The following is a 7,386-nucleotide window of genomic DNA, read 5'->3' as shown; positions in this document are numbered from 1 at the left end:
GACGTATGTTTATGTGTATTAGTGTAGGTGTAAGTGTTCAGGTGTGTGTAAGTGTGAGCATCATTAAATAGTAAGTGGAATCGTATCGCAGCCAGAAATAAGGAGTCTTTATTTATTTTTAAATAAATTAAGGGCCATGTAAAATATATCTATAGATAAAAAAAAGCATTATAGTTAGAGCAAGAACGATAGAGAAAAAAGTGTTGTGCATAGTTAGTGCTACATACTGGCAGATAGAACAAATACTTATTTCTTGTCACGCGAAAGGGAACATTGAGTTAAATTTTGGAGAGTGGGTTAAAAGAGTCTACTTTATTATTTAATAATTTATGTAAAAAGCATAATTCAGATACAGTGCGTCTATTTTCAAGGGTTAAAAGTCTAATTTAAAAAATTTTCGTTAAACATTTTCAATCCTTTCTATGTTTGTTATGTATTGTGGGCTCCACGCAACAGATGCAAACTCCAAATTACTGCGTAAAAGTGTTGTATAAAGTTTTTAATGTATTTGGTTTTTTAAAAGGTTTAGAAGTTCTTAAAATGAAGCCCAGCATTTGGTAAGCTTTTTCAACAATAGAATTTATGCGAGACCCAAACAGCAATCTTTTATCAAGAATAACTCCTAAGTCTCTAATCTCGCTACACCGTGATATGGAATTATCTTTGATCGTGCGTAAAAAAAAATGTACTTTTGGTTAATTTCATTGAATAACATTTTGAGGTATTAATGTACAATTGATTTTTATTATCGAGATAAAAGACGAGAGACCGATAACCGGTTTCATTAGTCTCGAAGATGTCACGAAAGCAATGAAACTGGTCACTGTGTATACCAAATTTGAGGATTTTAGTTTAGCTTGTCTTTTACTTCTATTAAAAAAAATCTCAACGTAATTAAGTCGTCAATTTTAGTTACGTTTGCAAAGATTTAGAGACTAAAATATTAGTAGTAAGGTTTTGATAAGTTATCGTGACATTTTAACGAATGAAGAAATAAGAAAACGGACGTCACATCCGGTAGTAACGTTAGTACAATGCTATTTCATAACATTGTATAGTTCTTGGAGTTACAAGAAGCAAAATTAGGTGATCTTATCTCTATTTATCAGATAATTAAGATATGAGGACAACAATGTTTTGAGTATGTCCAAATGTTAAGAAACAGACTGGATTTCCTCCCTAGTGAGTTATTTAGATTTCAATTTGTCGTTTATAAAAATTAAATGTATAAAAATATTATATCATTTAAAACAATGAATTTGGACAAGTGCAATACTACTGAGACATGAGATGAATTTAAGGGAAGGCGATGGTTCAGTTTAGTGGACAAAGGATATGCATCCCGGGTGGGGGGGCGCCCGGACAACGCGTGGTCTATGCGTTCCTCGCCGAGCCCGCACTCACACCGAGGACTCTCCACAATCTTCATTTTAAACCAATGTTTATTCACAATACACTGGCTAAGCCTCAGTCTGATAAAATTAGAGACGATTCTAATTGATGGATATAGATTTAGAATCAGTATTTGCGTTATGCCAATTTTTGGAATTATAGTGCAATAAATGACGGTTTTCGGAAGCAAAATGAAAGAACAGGTATCGAAAATATTTTTTTTATTATGAGGAAAAATATGGTTATCGGTTAAAAAGTTAAGGGGATTGGAAGCAAAGATAGCAAACTCCCGTTTTGGTGTTTTCGAGAAAAATAACAAAAACTGCTACACTAATGCAAAAGAGAGTCTTCATGTAAGTAATGTTATTTTCACTGAGCTTAAACTTTAAGGTACTAATAAATTAGCTTTAATAGAAACACGAATTCAAAAAAAATTCTTAATATTTGTATGGCACGGCCATTTTGAAAATTTAAATCTCAAGCCTGTCATTGGTAGAATAAAATGGCTGATGGATATTTCTATGCTTCCAAACACTATTCTCGAACCATCAGAAGTATGATTTTTAACTACATTTGCAACTCAACTCATGATTTTTATAAAAATAATGTTGACAAACTACAGAATGACATAACCAAAAAAATATTTTTTTGGAGGTCGCTATCTTTGCTTCCAATGCCCTCAATTATTATGAGTTAATTTTTTTAAATAATTATACCGTAAATTGAATTTTCGCCAGCGTTTACATAAATCATTTTTACTAAAGCATCCTGGTTGTCCTCGGAACTTTAGTTTTTATAGAATCATAAATGTATTTATTCATTTACACAAAGGTTCATATTATTATACAAAAAAAAAGTATCCCTACTCCATGCGGCTAAAAGTCCTGTGTTGAGTTGGGATACAACATAATGGAAAGTGGAAGCATACATATTATTCAAGAATACAAAAATAACAATGATTGAGGATAACATCTTGACAACACGATTTATATAAATCTATGCAATGCCACGCAGCAGTTTCGTGAAAATCCTCCATTTATTTATTTATATACACGGCACGCAGAGCCTTTTACCTTAAAAATATACATATTAAAAATAGTATAAACACTTCAATATAATGTGAAAAACTAAAAAATTAAATTGAAAAGTATTATGTCATATAATTATCACCAGATGCGGATAAGGAGATGAAAACACTTCACTTCAATCTAATATAGTCGCCGTTTTTGGTGATGTGGAATTTTGGCGGTTCGTGGTTATGGACATATCTGCACCAGGAGAACATGTCCCCAGATGTGAAAGCAGTAGCTGGACACTTGCATTTAGATGTTTTGGATGAACAAACCCATCTGGTTAATCCCTTATTGGTGATAAACCGGGTGGAAGTGTATGTGTAGCCGTTCGCCATCAGCAGTTTGTTCCCTTTGAGAGTGGGCAGGTAACGCACTGAAATTATTATAGTGATATTATTATTTATTTATTTTATTTTAAATGTTTTTGCAAAAAAATATACTTTTGCGATTTTTTGGTACAAGCAATATCATCCAACCAACCAAAAATTGTCACCAAATTCCTCCACGGACTGGCGGCGGACTTCTTTGAAGCTGGATTCCAAAAATGGATTAGTCGTCAACAAAAATGCGTTAAAAATTTGGTGATTATGTTGAAAAATAGTTAAGAAATTAATCTTTCCAATGATGTATGTTTCAGTTCAAATAAAAAATGCCATAAACCTGAAAAAAAAATGAGAACCTTATTTTTTACATGATAAATGTTTTATATTTTTTTTCAATTGTTTATACAGAATATTTGATTTTAGTTTAGGAAAAATTAAAGATAACTTTGTTACCTTCTGAAGTTAACAGAGTTATCTTCGATTATTTATTAAAAAAATGATGTGTGTATACGAAAATTAGTATATTTGCATGAACATTTAAAGTATTTTCGTCGGTAACCTTCGATTGAACATGTTCAGAAGAAAAAAATGTATGCATATTCTGCTTTTAAAACAGAAAACTGAATTTTACTTTGTTGATAAAATTGAAGATAAATGTTTACTTCCCATTGTATCGGGGCTCTGGGGCTCGATTACAATGGGAAGTTAACAGATGTATCTTTGACTGCCTATAAAGAAAAATCGAAATTTACGTGAAAAAATGTGTATATTTGTGTGAAAATTTAAAGTATTTTCGTCGGTAACATGATTTATCATACATAAAACTTAAATTATCTTTATAGATAAAATTAAACTTAGCTGTTAACTTTCCACTGATTGTCATTGAAATCACGTTCCGTATGAAGTGTCCTTGAGCGATTTTGTCACTTAAATCACGTTCTGGCCTTAATCATTTGAAGAGTTTGTCAGGGCTCTATTTAACTGATGTGTTTGCCACTTAAGTCACCATCCTTAATTAGGGCTCTCACAAATAATATAAGATACCCTTTTCAGTTAGGGCTCTCATCAACTGACGAGTTTCTCAAAAGGTTTCCGATCAACTTCAGAATTTGACATATTCTCCGCTTGGCGTGATATGGTATTTAGGCGGCAGATGATTATGCTGTCCTTTGATGCTAATGAAAACATCTTCATTAGTGACTATAGTCACTGGGCATCTATTTTTCGTCTTTGAAGTACAAGACCACCACACCTTGGTTTTGTATAAACTAAAGTAATTGTATGTGAATCCGCCCATCATCAAAAGCCGTTTGCCTTTTTGAGAAGGAATGTAGGTGACTAAAAATGCAAAATATTAAAATCAGACAAATATAATGAGTGAACATTCTAAAAATTCAGTTTTACAAAAAAATAGATTTTGAGGTGCTCACATTTTTTTTACCAATCAACAATTTAAAAAAACCCCAAAGTGTCGTTATAAATTGAAGATATATATTAAATTAACAGCATTAGCATTTTGGGTATTTATTTTATTTTGTTCTAATATAACAAAGAACGAAGCTGGAACACAATCTATATATGGTTAAATTCTTACGTAACAAATAGATCCCAGGCAGTAGCTATAAACGGTGTCTTATCTAATTTCAAATACTGCAGCTCTGGTGTTCCGCAGGGTTCCCATTTAGCTCCCATTGTATTTTCTCTATATTAATGATATAAATCAGTGCTTTAAATAGTCTTAATTTCTACTTTTTGCTGATGATGAAAAGATCTTTGCCAATGTCAACGATATATTGCATTATGGAATAATTCATGAAGATCTTGATCGTCTAATTGATTACTGTAATAAAAATCAATTGTACATTAATATTTTTTTATTTTTTTTATTAATATCCCTACAGAGATGAGGTAGAATTTTTTCAAATTCAGGATTATGGATATTCGAGCGTTTACAGGGCTTATGACCTGTCATTGGCTGGGTTATAATATATACCTACTCCCCCTCGGGAGAAATCCAGATTTGTGTATGTACAAAAAATACACATACCAAAAAATAATGTTGTACATTAATACCTCAAAATGTTATTTAATGACATTTACTAAACGTAAATTTTTTTAAAGCACAATTATACGATCAAAGATAATTCCATATCCCGGTGTAGCGATATTAGAGTTATTCTTGATAGTAGATTGCTGTTTGGGTCTCAAATAAATTCTATTGAAAAAACAATGTTTGATTATGTCCAAATGCTTGCAGACTGGCTGGATTTCCTCCCTAGGGAGTTGTTCATATTTAAATTTATTTCAACAGAGAGGGAAAAAGTTTTCGAGAGGGGAATATGGAAGTCTAGGCATTTACAGGGCTTATGACCTGTCATTGGCTGGTTTAAGTGGCCACTTTACACACTGTGTAACATTGTGAATGTTCACATGAATGTGAATGTTTCCATAGTAGGTGATTTGGTTCAGCCGGATGAATCTCACCCACGTGATAAAGGTTTCAGCTCTTTCACTTCACAAAAGTCAACAGATGGAAGAGTTGAGGAAATGTGGATGTTCAAACATGGGCAGAATGGTGAATGTTACACAGTGTGTAAAGTGGCCACTTAAACCAGCCAATGACAGGTCATAAGCCCTGTAAATGCCTAGACTTCCATATTCCCTTCTCGAAAACTTTTTCCCTCTCTGTTGAAACAAATTTAAAAATTCTATTGAAAAAGCTTACCAAATGCTGGGCTTCATTTTAAGAATTTCCAAACCCTTTAAAAAACCAAATACATTGAAAACTTCAAACAACACTTTTATACGCAGTAACTTGGAGTTCGCATCCGTTGTATGGAGCCCACAATACATAACAAACATCGAAAGGATTGAAAATGTTTAACGAAATTTTTTTAAATACCTAGATTATAAAAACAATAAAACGCTTTGCACTTACAGCCAATATGCTAAACAAAATGGATTTTTTACCCTTGAAAATAGACGCACTACGTCTGAACTATACTATTTATATAAATTATTAAATAATAAAGTAGACTCCTTTAACCTACTCTCCAAAATTAATCTTAATGTCCCCTTTCGCGTGACAAGAAATGAGTATTTATTCACAACACCCTTTTCTCTATCGTTCTTGCTCAAACTATAATGCTTTTTTTCATCTATTGATATATTTTACATGCCCCTTAATTTACTTTAAAATAAATTAAGATTTATTCTTTCTGGCTGCGATACGCTCCTACTTGCTATTTAATGATGCCCACGCTTACACACAACTGAACACTTACTCCCACACAAACACACTTCTACACTTACTCTCCTACAAATACACACAAACACACCCTTTTGTTGTACCACAATTTAATATGTATGATTTTTATTTAGAAACTTCGCTGGTCTGTCTTTAAACAGTATCTTTTTTATGTTATTATATCATTGTCGACTGTTTGTTTCTGTAAAATAAATAAGTAAATATTTATAAGAATAATTTAAATTAAAAATAAGTGAGTTGAAATGAAGCATAAAATGATCCATGTAAATAACGTGTAGATGTAGATTATAATGTTAAATCTAGGTATACAAATTAAGATAAAGAACTACTTGCTTCTTGAGTACTACTTGTTTTGCTATTAAAATACATTAATACTCAGGTAATGTTATTGTGCAATAGAAGCATCGGCGAAGGTAGTTCTACAATTTTGAACAGCTATGGTGAGGAATATTTAGGTTAATTTGAGCAAGGATATCATGAATATCTGTAGAGTTCACATATTTTATGAAGAAAGATGACAAAAATTAAAGTCCTTTCTTAGACATAATGACGGTACAAACATTTCCTCGTAGTTGTGGATTTGTGTGAAAATTCGATTTGATAATACTTACGTATTTACAAATGAACATAAATACACATATTTTTCTAATATTTTTTTTAGACGCATAAGATCATCTTCATGTTATATTCTGATTGTTTTAGATCTTGTATCTTTTTTCAGAAGAATTTGTCCATTTTTGAACCAGATAAATTTGTAGTTTATCTCTTTAGCTTTGTTTTTAACTTTCCAAAGAAGCTCTCCATAAGGTGTAATTACCTCTCCTTGTGTAATTACATCTTATCATGTATTGTCCTACGTCCGCCAACATAAATTGTCCTGAATATTTGTGTTTTTATTTAAATTTATTGCAACAAAGACGGAAAACATTTTTTTGTGTTGTTATTTCATTGTTTTTGGTTTTGATTATCATTTTTCTAAGTTGGTTTGGTTTTTTGACCAATTGCTGTGTATCAAAAATACACTTTGGTTTTGTGCAATATAACTCAGCACATCAAAAACAATAAATTTAAGTTATTTTTGACACTTTCATTACTGTTAATACTGTTTCGTAAGTGAAGGATTTCGCTATGTTCTGGACACTTTGTAGTTGGATTGTTCTGTGAATAAAATAAATAAACAGCATAAAGATTTCGGATGTATGATATTATGTATTGTCACAAAAATGTTTTTTTTATGCACGGTCCCAATTGAGTTTTTTTGATAACTCCTAGGAATATAATATCTACTGTATGTTTTATTCATAGTAAAAATATTTTTATTTTTTTTAAT

At 31.5% G+C, this 7,386-nt stretch overlaps 1 long non-coding RNA gene across 2 annotated transcripts; it reads right to left on the bottom strand.

The window, feature by feature from the left end:
* Positions 1-1,644: 1,644 nt before the first annotated feature.
* On the bottom strand, positions 1,645-4,426 carry LOC148274001 (uncharacterized). 2 transcript variants are annotated; one of them, XR_015824404.1, is made up of 3 exons: positions 3,593-4,426; positions 2,946-3,347; positions 1,645-2,838 (listed from the first exon to the last, which is right to left on the bottom strand). It is a non-coding gene; the product is annotated as an uncharacterized LOC148274001 (long non-coding RNA). The 2 variants fall into 2 exon arrangements; XR_015824405.1 differs by lacking the exon at positions 3,593-4,426 and having other exon boundaries at positions 2,946-3,125; positions 3,242-3,311.
* Positions 4,427-7,386: the final 2,960 nt, after the last annotated feature.

Source organism: Micrasema longulum, unplaced genomic scaffold (assembly GCF_059751315.1).
Source record: "Micrasema longulum isolate JH-2025_06_02 unplaced genomic scaffold, ASM5975131v1 h1tg001782l, whole genome shotgun sequence".
Taxonomy (NCBI): Eukaryota; Metazoa; Arthropoda; class Insecta; order Trichoptera; family Brachycentridae; genus Micrasema; species Micrasema longulum.
This window is presented reverse-complemented; position numbering and strand designations above follow the sequence as displayed.